The following is a 23,848-nucleotide window of genomic DNA, read 5'->3' on the forward strand; positions in this document are numbered from 1 at the left end:
CAAAGCCCTCCCTACACGAAGCCTCCACTCGTCCTCCAAGCTGAGGCATTGGCTTCTGAGTCTCTCTGAGGTATCTGGAATCAGAGACATGCAAAGCAGGCCGGTTCCAGCTCTTGCTCGGGAACAGCAGTGCAGAAAACGAAATGCTTTCAAGTCACAATACCCACTCTCTGCATTGCAGCCCATCTGTGCTAAGTGGAATTCCACAGGGATCATGGTCCTCTGGAGGTGGGAGGAGGCACTTGATGGACTTCGGCAGCCGAGACCAGACCTCTGCTGACGGCAAGTCCCATTAGACAGCTACGTCCTTAGCCTCTCGGGGGAATGCTTGTGGGGTGGCTGGTATTTTGTCTTGTTGCAAGATGATAATGCTTAATTAGGACATTTTGCATAATAAGCCCGTGTATTGGACTGAATTTGCAATATTTGGCACATTAAAAATTATTTTTCAGTTGAGATTAAAAAAAAAATTATACTTTCCTGCCTACACTCTCATTCAATCTAGAGACCCTTAAGTTATTCTATGTGGAGATGGATTATTCATCCTGATGTAGGACCAGATAGGAGGCAAACCATTTAAATAAAAAAAAATTTATTAATACTCAGCATGTAATGAGGGGAGTTTTATGGCTCAAGATAGCTATTAACACCCTCCTTGTCTTAGGCTCTGGGGAGCTCACATATTGCAGAGGGGTCAACAGGGATGCAGGGGCAGACAGACCTGGATTCTGCCCCCAACACCGGTACTTCCTCGTTGTGTGTCCTTAGGCAGGTTACTCAACCTCTCTGAGAACTGATTTTCCCCTCTATAATATCTGTATCTGCTGCACGTGTGCCCAGTCATGTCCACCTCTTTTGTACCCCATGGACTGTAGACAACCAGGCTCCTCTGTCCATGGGATTTCCCAGACAAGAATACTGGAGCAGGTTGTCATTTCCTACTCCAGGGGATCTTCCCCACTCAGGGACCGAACCTGAGTCTCCTGTGATTCCTGCATTGCAGGTGGATTCTTTACCTCATGAGCCATTGTGGAAGCCCGTACTTTAGGGCAACTAATTGAATTGCCAATTAAACTAGGTAACAAATACCAAAACAACCCACTGGCCACCCCTGGAATGTTGACTTGCGGCTGGTAGTTGATGCTTTTTTTCTTTTTTAGGAGTTCCCAGCCGTGGAGGTAAGATTAATAGGGATTAGCTGTCACCTGGAAGAATGTAGTGGAGAGAAATCATGGGCTTTGGGATTGCTCAGATACAACTCATACTCTACCAATCACTAACTCCATGTCTTGGGGAGTTAATATAGCTCTTGGCACCTCTGTGTTCTTATCTGTAAGATGGGCTCATCACACTACCTGCCTGGCAAGGTGTGTTAGGGGAGCTCATGCTTGAGGAGGAGCAGATTTATATTAAGACTCCATTTGTTGGAGAGTGCTCAGGTCTCCAGACTAGAGGCAACCAGCTCAGGTCCCACCAGGATCCACCAGGGTACCCAGCAATATCTGTGAGCTGAATAGAACTGTCTCATCCATACATATCTGAAGAATGTCCACATGGGTACAGATGTTGTGATCGACGGAATCCAAATTCTAAGGCATGACTGAAGTCATTTTCTCTTAGCGGAAGTAGAAAGGGCAAAAAGGAGGAGCAGAAATTTTATTTGGCACTGAAAAGGGTCAGCTAGAGAGGTTGGAAATTCTGGTCCACAAACCAACTAGTCAGTCGTGTGTGATGCTGGATCTGGAGGCTGGTTGGAGGTCAGAGACAGACTGAGGAGGAAGCTGGTCCTCAGGAAACCCAGTCCGCCACTGTCCAGTCCCCTTCCCTCTCTTACTGGACTTCCCAGGGGAAGGGGGGCACCTACCTCATGATCAAGAGCTTTGGGGGCAAACCTAAGAGCTTCTTATGAGGTTTGTTTCTATCCAGGCTCACTTCACAAGGAGCAAACTAAGGCATGGAATGGTTAAGTGACTCACCCCAGGCAGCAGATTGGGGCTTCACACCCAGGCAGACCTGCTCCAGGAGGCTGGCTTCCATCCAGGGCTTGGGAGAAGAGTCTGGGGACACGGCAGCAGTAGCAGCAAGGGCATCGGGTAGAGAAGAAAATCCCAAGAGAGTGTGGGTTAGGTGGAGGCCAGTTCGTCTGCACACTGCCCTGCCTGCTCCACAGCCCTGGCCAGGAGTCTCAGAGCAGCCAGAGGACACGACTCTGCAGCTCGCCAGAGGCCTAAAGTCCTTCATCTCCCTTTCTCTCACCTTCAGGTCAGGAAAGCAGGGAAGTGGTGTGAACTGCTTCTGCTGTAAATGTCAACCCAGAGACCTGCACGTGTCGGCTGCCCTTGCTGGAGGGGAGGGGACCAGGGGACCCCCTCACCGTGGTTGCAGAGGGTGACACCCTACAGAGCAAGACTCCTTCTATCAGGAACAGGGTCAGGGCAGAAAACATCACAAGAAAGAGGCACACAGAAGAGACCCAATGTTCAAGGGCAGCCCCACTATGGATGTGACCAGACCTTGAGTTAAGCATGGCATACAGAAGGCTCAGGCAGCAGATGTGGAGGGAAACAGAGGCAGACTAGGCCATTGCAAGACTCTGGGAGGCCTTCTGGAAAAGGCCAGCCAGCAGGCATTGGGTTCTGTGAGCATCTGGGGAAAGGGCCATAGAAGGAGCAGGGGCAGGGGATGCTGTGAACCCGGATGTGGAGATAGGCAGGTGAAGGTGTACCTGGGAAGCATCAGCTCACGGCATTCCAGGAGGCTGTTTCCCGGTCCCTCATGGCCCTCTGGGAGGAGCTCTGGGAGCCACCAAATGAGACTCAGCCCTGGCCAGCAGGGAGCTCACAGTCCAGCTGGGCAGACACATTTTCTCAGAGGTTCTGAAACTTCACCCTGCCCCCTGGGGAGGGCCTGTTCAAAGGTAGGTTTATGGGTCCCTTGTCCTCAGAGCGTCTGCTTTAGAAGGTCTCAGGTGGGACCTGAGGTTCTGCATTTCTACCAAGATCCCAGATGTTGCTGCTGCTCGCTGGACCACACTTGGAGAACCGCACACCAAAAACAGTGTCGCTAATAGAGCAGGGGACCGAGGAGGAGCTTCCAGCGGAAAGAGGTGTAGATGCAAGAAGAGTGGGCCAAAGGGCAAGGAGGTTAAAGTGGGCATGGAATCCAGCTAGACCACAGCCAGTGGGTGGACAGCCTGGACTCAGCTGGGGGGCGGGGGCATTTCTCCAGGAAACACTGAGGACCTCTCAGTTGAGAAAGGTGGACCCGAGATGCTAGGTTGTTAGAGGAGCAGGACAGAATTGAAACTCCCGGGGGGAGCCTTCCAGTGCTCAGAGCATCTCCCCACGTCAGTTACCGCGTTCACCCACCCACAACTCTCTGAGGTCTGATTCTACATCTTTTAACACCAGGCTTGCCCGCCTGTTCCAGAAAAGGAAATCGAGGCTCAGAAGCTGTGCAAAGGCAAGTACAGTGTGAACTAGATCAGCTGTAGTTAATCACAATCCCGCCACCTCCTCCAAGTCCAGAGTCAGGCAAGCCCTTCCCTTGTTCCCACTGAATAGCTGCCCCCGTTGGGTTCATCCTGTGAATAAAATAGCAGGAAGTCAATAGCAGGCCACGTAATGTGAGAAAGGTAATCATCCCCCATCAGGAAATCCTGTTGCTGAGAGTCCCCTGGGAATGTTCACTTTCCCACTCAGACTACTCCCCACCCACCACCCCCTCCCCTCCCCAGCTTCCCGACTGTCTGCCCAGTTGGCTTCTACAGGTGAAACTGGGCCAGAAATGCTGGGCTCTTGGCCAGAGTCTGACCTTCACCCTCTGGCCTTGAAGAGTCCCTCAGTGTAGCATCTCCTGGGGAGGAGGAGGCAAAAGAGGAGCCACCAGAAGTCCCCCAGCACTCGTGGACTCTGCCAGGAGGGTTGCGAGCCCTGGCTGGGGAGAGAGGGGGATGCTGGATGCTCAGACGTTGTACCCTCCATGGCAAGAGGCCCCAGGACAAGCATCCTGTCCTCCCTGGCTTCCATTCCCTTGCCTGTAAGTGAAGCAGCAAAGGGAAGTGAGGTTTACACACGTGAATCTGCACATTGTAGGTTCTTGTCAACCCGCAGGAGATTAAGCAGGTCAGAGCCCCCAGGGCTCAGAAGCCACAGAGGAGAACCCCTCATCAACTCCTCTCGTGCAAAGAACCCAAGTTCTGCCCAGGCAGGCATCTGATGCCACTGACTGACAGTCTCATTTGCTGGCGTTTTCTTCCACTGAGTGATCTTATTTTATATGACACACATTCACTTTCACATGTAATTACCTCCCTTCTCCCATCAAATAGCCTTGCGAGTTAGGCTGTCTTGGGTTATCTATTCTGTGATCCAGTTCCTCGGTAGATAGTACTGGAGCCTCCTCCAAGTGCCAGGCATGGGTAGGTGCTGGGAACACAGATGCGGTCCTGCCCTCGAGGATGTCTCCATCTGCCAGGGAAGCTAAGTCTGATAAACAAATCATATGCTCAATTAGCTAATTTCAGTGATAGAGCTTCAAGGGAGAAGGGCTAGCTGCCCAGGGAGCCTCTAACAGGGAACCTGGTTGAGTGTACAACTGTGAGCTGGGAACTACAGGAGTTCCTCTGCCCACTTTTCCACAGACTCCACCTGGCCTGTTTGCCTTGCATCAGTAACCAAAATGCCCTCCTGATCCCTCTGTGTGCTGAGTGTGCAGCTGCTGCTTTCTTATCTTGATTATCTTGCTTAAGCTGTCCTCTTTTTCATGGTGCCTACCTGAACCTGAACTCTACGTGTTGTCTGTCCTTGGGGCCTATGTCTCCCTCCAAGACCATGATCTCTACCCTCTGAAAGTTCTGATGCCCTGACAGAATTGGTAGTCTCTGCTGCAGAGATCTCACCCTTCCCTCTTCCTGATTCCCCAGCATGCCCCGCCCCTTGTTCACTGTCAGGTGTGAGGCACTGGGATGAGGAGACCCAGTTTCCATGTCCCTGGGCTCACAGCCAGGCAGGACCATGGCATCAAGGAACCATGAAGTGACCTGATGGATGTTGGCTCCCAGTGCTAGTGAGGCCCTATCAGAGAAGGCTCCCTGGAGGAGGTGATGCTGAACTGAGTCTGAAAGGGTGGGAAGTAGACAGATGCAGCATTCTAGCCAAGGAGAGCAGTGAGAACAGTCTCAGGAGTGAGGGGAGTCGGGTGGTGGAGAGAGAAAGGCCTATTCTAGAAATGACAGACTGATGGGTACAGCTGGACAGTAGAGTGGAAGGGGCACTTCATCTAGTTGGGGGCATTCAGAAAGGCTTCCTGGAAGCAGTGGCGCACCAAGCGAGACAAACTGAAGGATCAACAGCAGCTGGCAGGAGGGAGGGGGAAGGATGCCATAGACACTGAGGAAGGAAGGTATAGTCACTAATAATGCTGTATAATAACTCACTCCAAAACTCAGTGACTTAAAGCAAAAAAAGAAATAACCATTGGTTCTTTCTCATGGTTTCTGTAGATGGGGGATTTGGGAGCAACTTGGCTGGTTTTTCTGGCTCAGGGTCTCTCCTGAGGTTTCATTCACATGTCAACTGAGCCTGCCTGCGGTTGGAGGGCCTGTCGCCCAGGTGGCCTCCTCCCAAGCCCAGCTCACTGGCGGTGGCTGTTGGCAGGAGGCCTCAACTCCTCAATCCAGTCCACCTCTCCACTGCACTGTTCAGGGTCCTCACCCGGTGGCTGCTGGCTTTCAAGGAGTGAGTGAGCCAAGAGGCCAAGGTGAGAGCTAGAGAGGCTTTCATGACCAAGCCTCTTAAGCCACATGCTTCTGGAGTATTCTACTTGTCCCATAGGACAGCCCTGCTGCAGGGTGAGAGGGGACCAGCACTGGGACCATGCAAGGCAAGTGAGGCCTTTGCCTTCTGTACAAACACTCGGTATGGAAAGCAAGACGTATTTTGAATAATCAAAATCATTGTGAAAACAACCATGATAAACAAAGTACCAACATTTAAAATAAAGACTGAACCCCACGGGGCTTGGATTAGGGATCCTGTGCAAGAATGTGAACTCAGGAGCCCAAGACTGTGGCAGGCCATCCTGGAGACTGGATACCATGCCCAAGGATGAGTGGATGTGGGCTACGTGATGAGCCAGGCCCTCGAGGTAAAGCCCACTCCCCAAGTTCTGGGTCTAAGAGCCTTAGGGTCTCAGAAGCAGGTGTGCAGCCCAGACCCAAGGGCAAGGAGTAAGTACTGGGGAGACCTGTTTCTCCAGCAAGAGTCACTGAACCAAAGAGGAAAAATCTCCACCCACAACTCAGATATAAACAGCAATCTCATTTCCAGGGAATTGGGGTTGGGAACTTTATTCTTTTCCCAGTGCTACGGTAACAAATGACCACAAACTGGGGGACTTAGAACAACAGAAACAGTTATTATCCCAGAGTTCTGTTGACCAGAAGTCCAAAATCAAGGAGTCGGTCCCTTCTGGGGGCTAGGAGGGAGAATCTGTCCTGTGCCTCTCTCCTGGCTTCTGGTGGGTGCTGACAACCCCCGAGGATCCTTGGCTTATGGACACGTTCCCATTCCACGTGGTGCTCTTCCCTGCATCTGTGCACTAATAGCCCTTCCCTTTAAGGACACCAGTCATTGGGTCAGGACCCACTGCAATTTGACCGCATCTCTAAAAGCCCTGTTTCCAAATAAAGTCATATTCATAGGTACTGCGGGTTAAGACTTGAACAGGTCTTGGTGGCAGGGGCACAATTCTACCCACGACAGGAGTATAGGATTATTCTAAGGGCTTGCTACATCATTAGAATTGGAAGGAAGACAAATATTTTAAAATTCACATTTCATGCATCTGCCTTTTTCAAGCACTAACAGGAAGCAGAAATGCTTTTGAATAAAAGTGAAAAAACAATAAAATATCTGGTTCCATTCTGCTATGATTTGATGGAGGAGTGTAGTAGAGGACCTGGATGAATGGGAGAGGGGTGTGGTCCACCCTGAGACTGAGGTTAACAGATAATCCCAGAGATGCAGCAAACAAGACAAAAAAGATAGTGGCAAATGCTCTGAGGATGGACCCGCTACTAGAGACTTCCAAAACCCCACTGCATATTTGCAACAGGTGGCATGAATTAGGAGCTCCAACTTTGTTACTTAATCCCTGGGGTGGATAACAGTAAGAACAGGATGTAGTTTGAACTTTGGTGAGCCTGCATTCCTGCTCCTGACATTGTTGCCCAGAATTTTCCAAGCATACTTTGGTACTTATCAAGAAAATGTCAACACTGGGCAAGTGGGAAAGGATTGAAGTGAGTTTTGAGGTCAGGGAAAGCAAATAGGTTTTCTCTTTCATGCCCTGCCCCCACTGGTACTTGTCCAGGGCACCACAGGAAGAAATGTCCAGGCTCAGAGAACCATGATCAATTAGTGATATCTGCCCTGAGTGCAGGAAAGACAAGCAGCCTCTTTTCACATTTGCTATTCTAGATCCAGAACAGGACATTGTGGGAAGAAGTATCCTTGCTCAGAGAATTGGAATCAATTAGTGATGTCTGCCTAGAGTGCAGGAAGGACAAGTAACTTCTTTCCACGTTTGCTAGTTTAGATTGAGCACAAGCAGTGTATTTTGAGGATGCGAATATAGGCCAAGTAAGACAAAAGAGCATGCCTGAGATCTCTTTGCTGTTTGCTAGAACTCAGGTATGTCCCACTCCACAAGCCCATCCCAAACTGGATTCCCCGTCCTTGTTCCCATGTCAGTGAGTGGCACCAACATCCACCCAGTGCCTGGGGATCATCCTTTCCACCTTTCTCTCCCTCACCCTAAACACTCAGTTACCACAACTCATTCACTTCTGTCTTGCCTTTCCCTCAAGCCTGTTCTCCATCATCCTCCTGATCCAAGGTTCTCAACAGGGGGCAGTTTTTCTCCCCAGAGGACATTTGGCATGATGTGGTGGGGCTGCTACTGGAGCCTGGTGTGCAGGGACCAGGGCTGGGGTAAGCATCCTACAATGTACAGGGTAGCCCTCATCATGGCAGCCCACATCCAGCCCAGAGTGTCAATGATGCTGAGGTTGAGAAACCCTTCCCTTGACCATGTGACCATCATCTCTTGCCTGGACAAGCTCAAGGGTCTCCCAACTAGGCTTCCTGGCACCCTCTTGATCCTACAGTCCAGTTCCCACCCAGAAGCCAAAGACTTCTTAACATATCAGTCCTATTACTGTACTTCCTTGCAGACCCAGGCTCGTCCCCAGGGCCCAGAAGACCTCGTGTGATATGGCCCTGCCTCTCCAGCCACCCCTCCTCCTTTTCTGCTCCATCTCAGCGCTCTGGTCTCACCAGCTTCCTTCAGTGCTTTGAGGGAGCCAAGCGTCTTCCTCCTTCGGAGCCTTAGCAGCAGCTGCTCCTTGTGTAAGAAACACCAGCCTTCCACCCCAACCTGTCTTCCTTATTAATTCCTGCTCATCCATCTGATTTTACTACTTCCTTGGCCCTTCTTCACCCCCTGCCCTTTTCCTAGCATGTATCATAGTCTGCAGCTGTATATATAGTTGTGAGACTGTTTCATGACTGTCTTTCTCCTCTCACTGCACTAGAAGAAGTGCCCGGTAGGCAGGAGCAGTATTTGTCTTGATGAGTCCCATATTTTCAATTTCTAGTATTGTACCTGCATATAGGTTCTCCATAAATATTTATTGGATGAGTGAATGAAAGAAAGGATTGATGGATGAATAAATGAAAGAAAGAAACGACAAGTAGCTGGATGAAAGGATGGGTAGATGGATGAACAAATGAATGAACAACCTCAGGTCTTTGGACCCCTTGGCTCTTCATTCACTCAGTTATCACCACAGTGTCTCCTTCTTTTCCTTCTTTTCTATTTCTTTGCCCTTCAAATTTCCCTCCTACACTTTCTTCTCCATGAACTATCATCTTAGGCAGCCAACGATGTTCTGTATTTATTGTGCTGATTAAATGCTGTTCTTTGTGAAACAAATTCATTTGATTTTCTTATTTGCATATCCTTCAACGGATGTTGCCAGGAATGAAAAATAGTCAAATAGAATAAGGCATCTATGCTGGATGGATTACTTGCACTGCCTGAAGGCAGGCAGGAGACCTGGTGGCCTTGGGCTCAGAGTCAAAGTCAATGGCCGATAGGTCTTCAGCCCCAGCCCCAAGGGGGACACAGTTGCTGGCTCCCCAGCCCTAAAAAGAGGTCATTCTCTGGCTTTGCCCAGGATGGGTAACTAGTCAACCTGCAAGTCCAAGTCAGATGTCATCTCTTCAGTGAGGTCCTCCCAGATCACCAGTCTAAGTATTCCAAGGACCAAAAGCACAACCAGGAGGCGGAACTCAGAATTGGGAAGAGGCAGAAGCCCTGATAATATCTTAAAATCATGTGCCTGCCTTGCTTCTTTGCCATATGTGGTTGTTAAATGGCCTGATCAAATCTTTCTTAGTTGGATCGCTTGTTACTTGCAGCTAAAACACCCTATCTGGGACTCCCCTGGCTAAGACTCCACACTCTCAATGCAGGGGGACTGAGTTCAATCCCTGGTCAGGGAACTAGATCCTACATCCCACAACTAAGAGTTCACCCCACAACTAAAGATCCTGCATGCCCAACTAACGCCCAGTGCCAGATAAATAAACAAAAACAAAGGCACTCTACCTGATACATCCTTTACCACATGGGTTAATTGGCTAGACTTTCCATAATTTCCATAACAAAGCCATAACAGACTGGGGGGCTTAAACATCAGAAATGTACCGTCTCGCAGTTCTGGAGGCTGGAAGTTCAAGGTCATAATGTCAGCAGAACTATTTCCTTCCAAGAGCCAGATGAGGGCAGGATTTCCTCCAGGCATCTTCCCTTAGCTTAGAGATGTCCATCTTCTTCCCATGTGATCACACCATCTTCCCTCTGCACATGTCTGTGTCCAGTCTTCTTATCAGGCGCCAGTCATATTAGGTTAGTGACCTCATTTTAATTTAATTACCTTTTTAAAGGCCCTGTCCCAAACACAGTCACATTCTGAGGTTAGGACTTCAACATACAGATTTTGGGGATCTCATAACACCCATGGAATTCTCTTCCATCACACAGGGCCATGAAAACTATCTTCTCCCTTCTTCTCCAAAGTAGGAGTTGCTGTAGAGACATTTCTCCAGCCCCCACCCCGAAAACCTCTCCCCAGTGTAATCTAGCCAACCGTCCGGGGTGAGAGAAGGCAGGAGTGAAAACCTCCCTCCAGAGACTTGAATCTCAACAGCCAGAAGTAACTGCTACTCATCACCTCCCATAAGAGGGGTCTTGTAAACGCTGTCTCCAACTACCCTGTGAGGGTGACTCTGTCCCTGGTCCACACTGAGAAGGCTGATCTCAGAGCAGTTAAGCACAGGCCCAGGGTCACAAGTATGACAGCCATGCAGATGTCTCTGCCCTCTGCTCTCAAGACAGAACCTGCTGTTCAGCTGTGGGAACACAGGAGCCTCCCTCCCAGGGCAGCATTTGCAGTACCTGCCTCCACATCTGAGCCAAGGCCCTGTATTTCTGGGGCAGCCCCCCACTCCTACTCCACCCAGCAGGGGAGGAGCAGGAAAGAGGTATTTGGGCTTGACCTCTCCAGCTCAGTGAAAGCTCCCCAGGGGGCTATCCCTGCTCAGTGATCTTTGGTCCAAACTCTCCTTCCAACTTTTTTTTTAACTCTTAAAAAAAATTGTTTTTAATTTTTGACCGTGCCTCATGGCGTACAGTCCTAGTTCCCTGATCATGCGTCAAACCTGCTAGAGTCCTAACCACTGGACGGCCAGGGAAGTCCCTCCTTCCACCATTTATCTTTCACAGGACTTAACTCTCCATAAACCTGTCCCACTCCCAACCCTGTCATGGTGCCTGCAGCCTGGAGGACTGGTACCGGTCCTCCAGGGGAGGACACACCAGGATGAGAACTGTGACTCCACCTTGGGACCCATCACAGCAGTCTCTCCAGTCACCACTCAGCCTTGAGGCTGTAGGTTTCAGATCTAGAGGTGGGGGGAGGGGCTGGGCTTTGTGAGCCCTGGAGTCATTGTTACCTAGGCTGATGGGAGTGTAGTTAAGGTACCTGGGCTGGGCGGATGGGAGCAGTGAAGGCACTGTCCAAGGTCACCAGCTGCTTGGTGACAGAGCCAAGTTCACGGTCCCAGGTCCCTGAGAACCTGAGTCTGGACCTCCTGCCTGGCCAAACCAACTCAGAGTGGCAGTCCTGAGGAAGGAGGAGGCTGGGAGGCTGAAGGTCCATCACTGAGCTGCAGAAACTGCAAGGGTTCTTCAAGGTCCTCACACTGGACATCCTGATGATGGAGACCCTCATCTCCCAGGGCAGAACACAGACAGGGCAGAACAGACAGACAGTAAGATGTAGGGGATGAGAAGGGTGTAAGCCCCTCCTCCTCCTTTGCATTGACTTTGCCAGGTGAGGCAGTCCCTCTTAACCACATGGAAAACTCCCTTCTTGCAGGGACGTTGGGGGTCTTCAAAAAGGTGGGTGGGTAAAGAGCTCCCAGCCAGGGCTCTGGGGCTCCTGCCTCTGGCCACCTGACCATGCTTCCTTTCATCAGGGTGCCTTGCCCTCAGGCTGGCTTCTGGCTTACTGATTTATGACAGGAATGACCTGAGATCTCTCCCCAGGGACTCAGGATGCCAGTTTATAGTCCTGCCACTTTCAGGGCTAGCTCATCTTACGAACAACAGGAGAGAAGCTTGGCGTAGCTGCTTGACAAGTCTTTGCTTCAATAGGCATAAAACCAGGCAGAGTCCCTTCCTCTCTGTAGCTGCTCTGGTCTGGACGACAAGGGTGTGACAAGTCACGAAAGGGTCCCTCCAAAGCTGACAGGCCAGAGCGAGGACAGCCTTCCCACTGCAGCTCCCACGTGGGACTGCTCTCTTGCCAAGGGTTCCAGGCTAGATTAGGGGTCCTCAAATCCAGGATGAAGGGAGACGTCTACTCATTCTCACCTTGGGAAGCCTCAGCAGGGTCTCCTGGAGCCATGACGCCCACCTGCCTCCCCACCATCTTGGACAAGCTTTCCAAGCTGAGCGTTTGCACTCGAGGTGTGTCCTTCAATAATTTCCCCAGCAAAGATTGCACTCTGCATGTCCCCACAGATGATGGCAGCACCCCACCTGCACTGGGCCTGAGCTATTAAAACGTGCAGAGTATGTGGTGTGTGTGAATTTCCAGTTGTCACAGGCAGACAGTATGGTGTCATACAAAGCAAAGGCTTTGGAACCAGTCAGATCTGGTTCAGTTACTTCAAGTTATTCCCTAAGCCTTGGGCTCCTTATCTGTAAAATGGGCTAGTAACACATCCTTCAGCTATTAGGATTAGATGAGCTAAGTGCAACAAGAGCATTTAGGCTGCCGTGATTGGGACGCAATATTAGTATTCATGAGGAAGGAGGGAAACAGGGGACACAGGGCAGCCCTGGAAATGCGGGCTGCCAGTCCCACCGGGACAGCTAGGCCCTTTGGCAGTCTGCTTTTCTTTTTTTTTCAATTGAAGTATACTTCATTTACAACATTGTGTTCGTTTCAGATGTACAGAAAAGTGATTCGGATAGCTGTATCAATCTATCTATCTATCTATGTATATTCTTTTTCAGATTCTTTTCTATTATGGTTTATTATAGGATATTGAGTAGAGCTCCCTGTGCTACACAGTAGGACCTTGTTGTTCATCTATTTTATACAGGGTGCTGTGTATCTGCTAATCCTGAACTGCTAATTTATCCCTCCCCCCTTGCCCTTGGGTCATCATAAGTTTGTTTTCCATGTCTGTGAGTCTGTTTCCGTTTTGCAAATAAGTTCATTTGTGTCATATTTTTAGATCCCACATTTACGTGATATCATATGATATTTGTCTCTCTTTGACTTCCCTCACTTAGTATAATCATCTCTAAGTTCATGGCAAGTGGCATTATTTCATTTTTTCTTATGTCTGAGTACTATTCCACTGTGTATATGGACCACATCTTTTCTATCCATTCATCTGGTGATGACATTTAAGTTGTTTCCATGTTGTGGCTACTGTGAATAGTGCTGCTATGAACATTGGGGTGCATGTATCTTTTCAAATTAGAATTTTCATCTTTTCTAGACATACATCCATGAGTAGGATTGCTGGATCATAGGGCAGCTCTATGTGTGTCTGCATTTCTGGACACTGAGCTGATGGCTGTGGTTACTGTTCTGACTCAAGAGTTTTTACGGACAGAATCTTCTCATACCCATGCTCCTGCACATTCATGTGCATAAGCCCGTATCTGGGCACATGCCTCCCTGGAGACTGGAAACCGCAGTTACAGAGGTGGCTTTGCATATGTGTACTCTGCATCGAGGTACGTACCTACATTCACACACACATGCATCCAATGTATGTTGCACACAAAAAGTCCCATGGACACACGCACATATACACACGAGCTTACATTGCTGTATGCACACTGCACACACATATAGAGTCCTGCAGGCACATGCCATATATACCATATATATATATATATATATACACCCATGTGCATACCCCTGCACACATACACACACACCCACAGGACCCCATGCTTCCAGCACATATGTGGGCGCAGAGGAGCAGGTTGACAAACCCCAGAGCCAGACCAGTGTGGTTAGCTTGGAGATTAGGGTCCAAGGAAAGGAGGGAAAAGCAGATGTTTTTAGCTGCTGAAGGACATCCCAAAGTAAAAATAGCCCAGCTTGGGCCTGCCAGGAGGGGTGTTGGGCAGCACAGAGGCCCTGACGCCCCAACACCCCCACCTCTCCCACCTTTGAATCAAGGTCTTCAGAGGACTCGCTTGTACAGCCCAGATGCCACACGAAGGAGTTGCAGTGAGAGGACAGGGCGCTCCAGCTCGTCCTCAGTGTCAGGGCAGGACGTCAGGGCAGGACAGCTGCAGAGCTGGAGATGGAGGGAGTCCAGCATCCCTGGCCCTGCTGGTACCCAGTTTACCCCGGAGCCGGCTGAGGACCACAAGGCAGGGCACACGGTGACCCGCCATCCTCACAGTGCCTGGCTGACTGCTGTGGTCCTAGGACTGCAAGGAAAGGGAGGGAGACCAGGGACCTGGCTAGGAGGAGAGGTCAGGACTTAGGGAGCACACTGGCTTTTGTGATAGGAAGAGAGTTCAAACCTTGGCAAGCAGGGGCCTAGCTCCCACGGGTCCCAGCTTGCACAACCTCCACAAAGGGAAGAGAAGTGAAAACCAAGGCTACTAAGGCTGGTAAAACTGCATAAATATTAAAATACATCGCCATCCTTGATCTGTACATTCCAAAGAGGTGGATTTCATTGTATGTGAATTATACCTCTGTTTCTAGAACTCTCCTCTTTCACTCTTACTTTGATGCTCTTGTCCGGAACACTGCAATTTTTTTTCAAGTCCATTATCTCATTAAACCCTCCCCCAAATCACCTGCAGGGAAGCTGTGGGGCCTGGTGCAAGGTCACCAGGTGCTCCATGGTGGAGTTGACTCCAAACCTCACTTAGCAAGACTGGCAGGCTGGCTCTTTCCTTCTCACATTTATTCTGTCGACATTAAGTCATTGAATCTAGGTGTCCAATATGAACTGGATCAGGGGTTCCTGAATTCCAGGATCCAACACAAATACCATCTGGAAGGCTATCAAAATGCCAATTTTGGGCCCAGTCCCAAGGTTCTGCCTCAGTGGGTGAGGGCAGGTCCCAGGCTGGGTGGGGATGAGAGTGCAGGCTCCTGGGCACCCAGAGAGGATGAGACGGTGTCACAATGCGTCTGTGTCCAGGTATTAATTGAAACAGAAAACCCTGATCAGCTGTTTCTCACAAGCCAGGACGGCACTCCGACCTCTGCTGTGTATTAAACAACAGGCAATGGGTCACATGGACATCTCATTAAATCGCCCTCTCCATGGGGGGTGGGGGTGGGGAGGGATGACAAAGGACAGAACTCAACGGCAGAAGCATTTTCAAGGTTAACTAGTGACCTTGGCAGAGGATGCAGGAGAGGGGCAAGGGTCCCAAGGGGCGGGGCCTGGGTGAAAGGATAAATTAGAGCATCCTTTGTTTGCCAGTCAATAGGTGCTTCCAGGGGAGCCTGGGAGGGAGGAGGGGACTTTGTTTGCCCAAGCGTTTAAACAATACCCCTGCAATCCTGTTTACACTCTTCATTTGCTCAGCAAACCTGCCCCTCGGAAATAGCTTTGGGGTAAACTTGGGCCCAGCTGCTGGTGGAGATTGCCACACAACCTGCCTGAGACTCCGGCCCCCAGGGTTGCTCATGACCTGCACAGGTCGGGGCAGGGGCTTCAAATGTACACAGTGTCCCACTGATTGTGTGCTCACGGGCGCACACACACATATGACCCCACCTGACCTCATCTTGCAGGACAAGTGAGAGTTAAACGTCCCAGTTCAAGTTCATTCCATCTCTTAGCTTTGTACCTGACTCTTCAAAGGTTGGAACAGCTGCAAGGCTGTCTCTTGCTCTCAAGAGGACACCCCTCCTCCCTGTTCTTCTTTGCTAAGCTGCAGGGATGCGGCTGTGCCTTCAGGGACTGCTGGTCCCTGGGCTGTAGGGGACAGGCCATCTTGCTCTCAACCCTTCCCACCACCACCCCCCCCACCCCAGTAGTCCTGTAGCTGGGGTCCCAGGGTCTGCTCACTACACCTAAGCCAGGCAAGGGGATTGCAACCTCCACAGCAGGGCCCTGCTGCTGGGTTTCCCAATCTGGGGACAGCTGCCCAACGGTCTAGCTATGACCCCATAATTACCCCTGGAGTGGCTGGCTGCTCTGCAGTTCTTGGTTAGAAGGCTGATCCCTTGGCAAGTTCACAAGACACTCTCAGCTTCCTTCTGGTTCCCTTCCATGCCGCTGGGAGTCCAGGAGCCTGGGGGCTCTGCTCCAAGCCCCTTTTATGCTTCATGAACTTGTGTCACTCAGGGGACAGCCCTGCTATGGAAGTTGGCCCTCAGTTCCAGAAGCACAGGGAATGAGGTAAGTGGCAGCGTCGCCTTTGACCTTTGACTTTCTTTCTTCCCCGCTCCTGGGGTCCCACCTGAGCTGCCAAGGCCCCTGAGTTTCATGAAACCTGGCAGCATTCTCTGACACCCCTCCCCCGTCCTGAGGTCCCTCTGTCCAGCGCCAGCTCACCTTCTTGTCACATTCAGTGTCTGCTCCACCTTGCACCAGCTTAGAATAAGCCCCAGGGCTCAGAGCTCCAAGCGCTGCACCTGATGTATACAGGACAACGTACAGAACTTAGCAAACATTTTCTTCTGCCACAGAGCCTGGCTTCTAAAGCTCTGGGCTGTGGCTTGGAGCTCCTAGCCTGGCTGCACGTTCTCTTTCTCTTTGTGCCTTGTTACCACCCTGATCTCCTGTGGCACTGGGTGCCTCTGGCAGGTGAGCGGGAAGGTCACAGAGAAGAAAAGAAGAAAAAACCTGCATGTGCCACTTTTCGAGAGGTATGATCCCACTGTGTATATAGGTCTGCCCGGGGGACATGCTGGGAGGGCAGGAGGCAAGCGCAGGAGTCGGTGGGTGGGGGGGCCTCACCTGAGCCTGAGAACCTCCTGGCACCTAGAGGACAAAGGAGCCCTGCCACTTAGCTCATGGTAGATACCTGTGACATAAGAATGAGCAGGTCTGCGTCACCAAGGTGTCAGCATTAAGAGATGAAACTCCTGGAATAGACTAGGGGCCCTCAAGAGGGTGTCCACCCCTGACCTCAGGCACACGTGGAGATGCTCCTGGTCTTGCTCCTTCTTGGGTGGATCTTAACCCCCAGCCAGACCACACGGGCCCTGCCTGCCCCCCAGAGTAAGCTTTGATGGCATTGCCAAGGCAGAGAGACACTGTCCCCTAGCGTGCAGGAGACGTTGAAGGATGAAGAATCCCCCAACTTCTGTCCCTGGAGCGAGACACTGGTGCTTTACACCAGGCCATCCTACAACAGTATGGCTCCTCTCTGTCTCCATTTTCTCCCTGTGCTGTGCACAGCAAGCTGGGGACAAAGGGTCGGGGAGCAGTAGGTCTGCAGTGCACCCCAGTTAGGAAATCAAAGCAGTCTTCTTGTGATACAGATATACAATGGAATATTACTCAGTCATAAGAAAGAATGAAATAATGCCATTTGCGGCAACACTAATGGACCTAGAGATGATCATTCTAAGTGAAGTAAGTCAGACAGGGAAAGACAACATATGCTATCACTTACATGTGGAAGCTAAACTATGACACAAATAAATTTTTATGAAACAGAAACACTCACAAACCTAGAGAAGAGACTTGTGGTTGCTCAGGGAGGGGTGGCGGGGTTGGTGGGGGAGGGTTGGATTGGGAGTTTGGGATTAGCCAATGCAGACTATTACATGGACAATCAACAAGGTCCTACTGTACAGCACAGGGAGCTATAGTTAATCTCCTATGATACAGCATAATGGAAAAGAATACAAAAAGAAATGTATATACATGTATAACGGAATCACTGTGCTGTACAGCAGAAATGAACACAACACTGTAAATCAACTATAATAAAGTAAAATTTTTTTTGAAAAGCAATCTTCTGGATGCTTTGCCAGGGTGGCTTTGCCTGAAGGTCGAGATAACCCCACCACCACCACCCTGCGGTGGGAGTGGGGGCGGGGTGGGGAGCAGCCGCCAGTGTTTTGTTTGGCGCAGCGGCTGGCGTGGTTGCCTCGGTAGCTGAGAACATCGGCTCTGGTCACGCTTGCCTCCGCTCCAATCCTATTACTCCGTGCGGTTGGGCTCCGAAAATAGCCTCTGTCAGCCCCGTCATCACAGTTCAGCGTTTCCACCACCGGCCATTTATTGTTCCTCGGACACAGGCATCGTTAACCCCTCCGCTGCCAGCCGGCCGGGGGCACCTGAGCTGAGCGGCCCCCTTTGGGGAAACGGTTTTCTTTTCATTGTCTTCATCCAGGAGGAGCTGCAAAGGGCGGGGAGTTGGCCTCCGTGCCAGACCCTGCATACAACCTCTCATTTTAACTCATTTGAGAAACTGACTGAGGCCCTGGCGTTTCTGTCCGCATCTGACGCAGGAAGATGAAGTGACTTGCCCAAGGTCGTCCAGCCGGGCTACAGTGAGCGTGGGTACAGACCAGACCGCCTGACTCAATGACCGTGACCAGGCCCCGACACCACGCTCCTGAGTCTGATGATAAAGCCCACCAGGACATACATCTGTCCCAAGACACTGCAGGGCCCCCTGGGAAGGAAAGAACACGGGCCCACGGGCCCCGCAGTGTGCTCTTCAGACTATTAACACGCATCATTCTGTTTCTTTTGGTACCAAATAAATCTTTCACTCAAGAAAAAGAAGATTTCTTTCACTGCACCAGATTGTTCTCTCAAAAGAAAACAGCCAACAATTGTACAGCAAAAGACCAGCCTGGAAAATGGATGTGTGTGGCACAGTCCTGAGCCTGGACCTGGCTCACAAGAGGAAAGCAGCTAGGCAGGACAGTGGCTTTGAGGACAGGTCCTGGGATCAGACAGACCCAAAGTTGTTGGGGGCTTGCGTAAGGTGGTGTGAGTCTTGGGGTTGGCACAGGGCCTATTGCGAGTGATAACATCTGGAATACACTGAGCCTCAGTTTGTACAAGACTGTCCTGAGAACTATTTTATGAACTCACTTAGACTTGTCAGGCAGATTTTGCTATTAGCCCCATTTTACAGGTGAGAAGACAGGCTACTTCATCCTACAAGTAGGGCTGGAAACTAGACACCTGGCTTTGGAGCTTATGTCATGTCATCATAATTAGATGTGTCCTCCGATGACCCTGGCCTGCCACTCAGACACGTAGATTTTTCGGCACCTGCCAGGCCTGGACCAAACACTCCCAGGGACAGGTGGGGCGTCCTGGCAGGATGGAGGAGTGCTCCTGCTCAGTGGACTCTGGCTGAGTCCCTTGCTGTCAGGAGGCTCTCTCCACTGGGTTCTTTCAGTGAGATCTGGGACAGTTCCCAGACCCTCCTTTCTTTTAGGTCTGGAGATGGTGGGGACAGATGCCTCAGCAGACTTACACCTTGGCCTTAATTTTGAAAATAGACCTTTTTATTAAACTCTCTGATCCTTCTACTTTGAGTGCAAGATCTGTTTCCTACTGGTACCCTGACTGGTACAGTAGCTAAAAATATACAAAACCATTGCAATTAATAAAAAAAAAAAAATGACTTCCTTGTTGATCCAGAGGTTTAGACTCTGTGATTACACTTTGGAGGGCACAGGTTTGATTGTTGGTGGGGACTAAGATCCCACATGCCGTCTACAAAAAAAAAAATAGGTTTTAGTGGACCTGAGTTTGAGGCCCTGAGATGGGCAGCTACCTGCCCAAGATTGCTTGTGAGTTAGTGGCCCAGATGGGCCAGGTCCCCTGCCTCCTGTGCTGTTCCCCCCTCATACTTCAGGCCCTCTACTCCTGTGGGGAGAAGGGAATGCAGTCTGCCCACAGGGAGGGAGCCTCAGGCGTAGTGTGCATTGGGCCCCAGTAGGCCTGCTGAGGGGTGAAGTGGGTGTTCTTCACTTTGTAGAGGCCAGCTGCTCCCGCCCAGGACAGAGGCTGCTGGCTGATCAGACTCTTAGAGGCTTGTGAAGGGCTTCTCCACTTCATCTCTGAGCTTTCTGTCCCGTCACTCCATCTTTGTTCCTTCTGCTAAGGGAAAGCAGTGGGCTGGCCAAGGGCCCAGACTGCCCTGTTCCCCTTCTCTCTCACCTGCATGTGGATACAACAAAGCTCTCCAACCCCAAAATAATGCCTAGTGTACCCCTACATGGCCTCATTCCTTACTCCATGGCTTAGCCTAATGCTCCAATTACTTTTGACATTCAATTGGGACAGACTGAATGAATTGGCACCACTGTATAAATGAGCTTAGCAGAGCTCTACCTGAGAAAATACTTTGATAAAAGGAAGAATGTATGAGTCACAATTCACAACTAAATCTTACTGAAGTCTAAAAGGGCATTTTTGAGCCTTAACCTCGTGAGAACTGGACCATAAAGAAGACTGAGTACTGAAGAATTGTTTTTGAATTGTGGTGCTGGAGAAGACTCTTGAGAGTTCTTTGGTCAGCAAGGAGATCAAACCAGTCAATCCTAAAGGAAATCAATACTGAATATTCACTGAAAGGACTGATTCTGAAGCTGAAGCTTCAATACTTTGGCCACCTGATGCAAAGAGCCGACTCACTGGGAAAGACCCTAATGCTGGGAAAGATTGAGGGCAGGGGGAGAAGGGGATAACAGAGAATGAGATGGTTGGATGCCATCACCGACTCAGTGGACATGAGTTTGAGCAAACTCTGGGAGGGTGTGAAGGGCAGGGAAGCCTGCAGTTCATGGGGTCACAAAGAGTTGGACATGACTGAGCAACTGAACGGCAACAACAAGAAGACCACCTCATCCCCAGACTCAGGCTCTGGAAGCCTCTGTGTCCTGCTCTGTCCGTTTGTGGCTGCTCCCGGACCAGCCAGCAGTCGTTCCTCCAGGCCAGGATGTGTATCACTTAGAGTAAATAACAAACACCTACCCCACCCCCATCTGAATTTAGTCAAAGTTTGTTTCTTTCTCACACACCACTCAACATGGCCATTTCTGGTGGGTGGGTGGCCTTCCACTGGGTCAGGCAGGATCCTGGGATCTTGAAGCAGCACCCATCATGGGAGCCAAGATATTTGCGCACATGTGACTAGGGAACAATTGTAATATGGCTGAAACTGAATTTTGAATTTTCCTGAGTTTCCATTTGCAAAGCTACATGTATCCAAGTGGCTGCCGTCTTGGCTGCTGCGGCCTTGGAGTTTTCACCAGATCTTCTGATTCTAGCTGGAAGATGGAGGAGATTTGGAGATCATTTTGAGACAGGCCTGGGAAGTGGTATTTGCCTCTTTTGCCAATGTTCCAGTGACTGAAACTCATTCTCTGACCACATCCACCTGCAGGGGACCCTGGAGCTGTAACCTCACAGCTCCTCAAACCCTGGAGATAGAGTGAGGTTTCTGGCAAGAGTGCAGCAGTCTTTGCCACCCACTCTACTCCTTCACTTCCATGCTTCCCAGACCTAAAAGTGCCTGGCAGGAGACTGGCATTCAAGAAAGGGTTTTTTTTTTTTTTTGATCGAATAGATATGAACATGAGAAGGTACATGTGTCTAAGTATCAATATGGATAAAGTGGTGAAAAAAATGCTAGTGAATGCTAGGCAGTGAATTCAGCTCCCAGGGGCTACTGGGAGCTCCAGGCCACCTCAGTGACCCCAGATTCTCCCTTCCAGGTCCCAGAATACAGGGCAAAATGCAAAATCTCAAACGCAAGCAAATAGCATCATTTAAATAGCAAATATTGACCCTGCAAGGAGATAAGCAGAATACAAAGTGCAGAAGGACCAGGGCTGATCTGCTTCCGGCTGTGGCTCAGTTCTCCCGCCTCAGCCTCCGCCGTGGCTCATGGTCTTCCCTCCATAGCACTGTCGTGGGAGCTGCCCTAGGAGCTGGCTGAGGAGGCAAGTGGGGCCAGGTCCTGGTGGTGGGAGTGGGCGGCATCGGCTGCGAGCTCCTCAAAAACCTCGTGTTCACCAGCTTCTCCCACATCGACCTGATTGATCTGGATACTAACTATTGATGTCAGCAACCTCAACAGGCAGCTTTTGTTTCAAAAGAAACATGTTGGAAGATCAAAGGCCCAGGTTGCCAAAGAAAGTGTACTGCAGTTTTACCTGAAAGCTAGTATCATAGCCTACCATGACAGCATCATGAAGAATGCTCTGATTATTATGTCCCAAAATTGTATTTGCTGTGAATTTTTAATTAAACCTTCAAAGTATATTTTTATTAGCTAAAAAAAAAAAAAAAAAGACCAGGGCAAACTCCCAGCCAAGCCAAGCATGTGGGAGGGAGACTCAGGGCTGGGACCCTGGGTCAGGGACAGAGTGGGGTGATGCCTTTATGTGACCCTGTACACAAACCACCCAAAAGGGGCTTGTTGGCTGCATTCTAGGAACCAGGGTCGCTCTCAGAGATGGGAATGGCCACTGGAGGGATCTTGGGGTAGAAAAGGGGTGTGTGGGGGGAGCTCAGGTAGGGGGTCAGGGATCCTGAACTTTACCTACAACCTGGTGTGGGCCTGCAGGCATGATCCTCCCTGTCCTGGGCTCCTGCAGCCTGAACAAGGAGAAGGCTGGACATATGATTTCTAAGGCCCCTTCAGCTCAAGAGACATGAGATTGACTGTCATCTCTGTCCCTCAGGAAGCTGCATAGACTCCAGCAAGACCTTTGACCTTCAGAGGCCTCAGTTTGCCCAGCTATAAAATGGGAGGAATGCTGCTAACTGGAGTCTGTGTGAGAAAGCAGAGCCTGGGACTTAGGCAAATGGTCAGAGGAGCAAGAGACAGAGGCCTATCTCCTTGGTAAACCTGGGCCACCCTGCTCCCAGTGTTGAGGACTGCAGGTCTGTAGGGGTGATGTGGTCACATGAGGCCTGTCTCCTTTAAGGAGATGGGAGATCCTTGAGGGCAGAGACCCTACCCAGGAGGGAGGTGGGGAAGCCTGATTTGTCAATTTCTATGGTGTGGATGTCTCCACTATGGCCAATCCCAATCCATGAGGACTTTACAGAAAGTGGAGCTGAAAAGAGACGTGCACCAGGACAGCAGGCTGGGGGCATTCCTGGGGTAGTCCTCACAGGCAGCCTCAAGTGGGGCTTCCCCTTCTGCAGGTCAGACCCCACATGAGTGTGTCAGAACCCTCAGAGCAGGTTGAGGCACCTCTGGGCCTGCCTAGCAGCCAACCTCAGCTGACACTCCCATCCCTGCCCCTCTGCACTGCTGCGGGACAGCCAACCCCTGCTGACTTCAGAGAGGCCTGGGGTGGGGGGAGCTTGAGCAGGGCTCTGAGTGGCATTGACCATGGGTGGAGGGTCCAACAAGACTTCACGGGCACACTGGCATGTCTGGGCACAAACTCAGGGCCTCTGCAGGGTGACTCCTACCTGGGCTTCTGGGGCAGTTGCTTTCCGAGAGGGTGCATCCCAGGAGAAGCAGGGAAGCCGCCTGGCCTTTTCTGATGCAGGCTCAGAACCCAGGCAATATCACTTCTGGCCCTGGATTCAAGGGGGAGGGGAATCCAGCTTCACCTCTTGATGGGAAGTGCAAGGACCAAGTGCAGATGAGCACATGAGGTGGGATAGAGCTGTGGTCATCTGCGGCCACCAAAGGGGACCCCGCAGCCAAGCTGTCACCCAGGTCACTGTCTCTAGTGCAGCCCAGGGAAGGATAGGCTTGGAGGGTCTGATTCACAAGGTATTATTAATACTAAGAAAACACTGGGTTATGACTTTCCAATAGTGTGATAGTTAAGATGATCTGAGCAATAACTGTGTGCCAGGCAAGGACTGTTCTCAGTGCACACACAGGTTATCTCATTTCTTTCCCACAATAATCCTATGGGTAGGGACTGTTATTCTCCCCAGTTACAGATGGGAAAACTAAGGCATGTAGCAGACAACAGTATCCAACTTCCCTGGAGGAAGCACAAGCAGACACCAGCTTTGGGCCCCAGAGCCCAGCTGTGCCCATAATATACCCTTGGGTTTTCTTCCTAGGAAAACCATGGAAGGAGCATCAGGCTGACTGCCAGCCTGCCACTTCCTAGCCGTGTCACTACTTTCCTGACCTCCTCTGAGCCTCGGCTTCTGTGCCCATGTAATGGGAGCTCCGGGCTTGCTGGAGAATGATATGGAATCATGTATAGTAGTGCCAGGCATGGGATTGATAGAATGAAAACATT

The 23,848-nt window shown here is 50.5% G+C and overlaps 2 long non-coding RNA genes across 2 annotated transcripts; both read right to left on the reverse strand.

Moving 5' to 3' along the window:
* Positions 1-1,642: 1,642 nt before the first annotated feature.
* LOC133261522 (uncharacterized) lies at positions 1,643-3,714 on the reverse strand. The gene is made up of 2 exons (XR_009741061.1): positions 2,726-3,714; positions 1,643-2,057 (listed from the first exon to the last, which is right to left on the reverse strand). It is a non-coding gene; the product is annotated as an uncharacterized LOC133261522 (long non-coding RNA).
* Positions 3,715-3,716: 2 nt separating this feature from the next.
* Positions 3,717-18,313, reverse strand: LOC133261514 (uncharacterized). The gene is made up of 4 exons (XR_009741060.1): positions 16,485-18,313; positions 16,194-16,273; positions 9,775-15,992; positions 3,717-4,481 (listed from the first exon to the last, which is right to left on the reverse strand). It is a non-coding gene; the product is annotated as an uncharacterized LOC133261514 (long non-coding RNA).
* Between the last annotated feature and the right edge of the window lie 5,535 nt (positions 18,314-23,848).

This window comes from Bos javanicus, chromosome 2 (assembly GCF_032452875.1).
Source record: "Bos javanicus breed banteng chromosome 2, ARS-OSU_banteng_1.0, whole genome shotgun sequence".
Classification (NCBI taxonomy): Eukaryota; Metazoa; Chordata; class Mammalia; order Artiodactyla; family Bovidae; genus Bos; species Bos javanicus.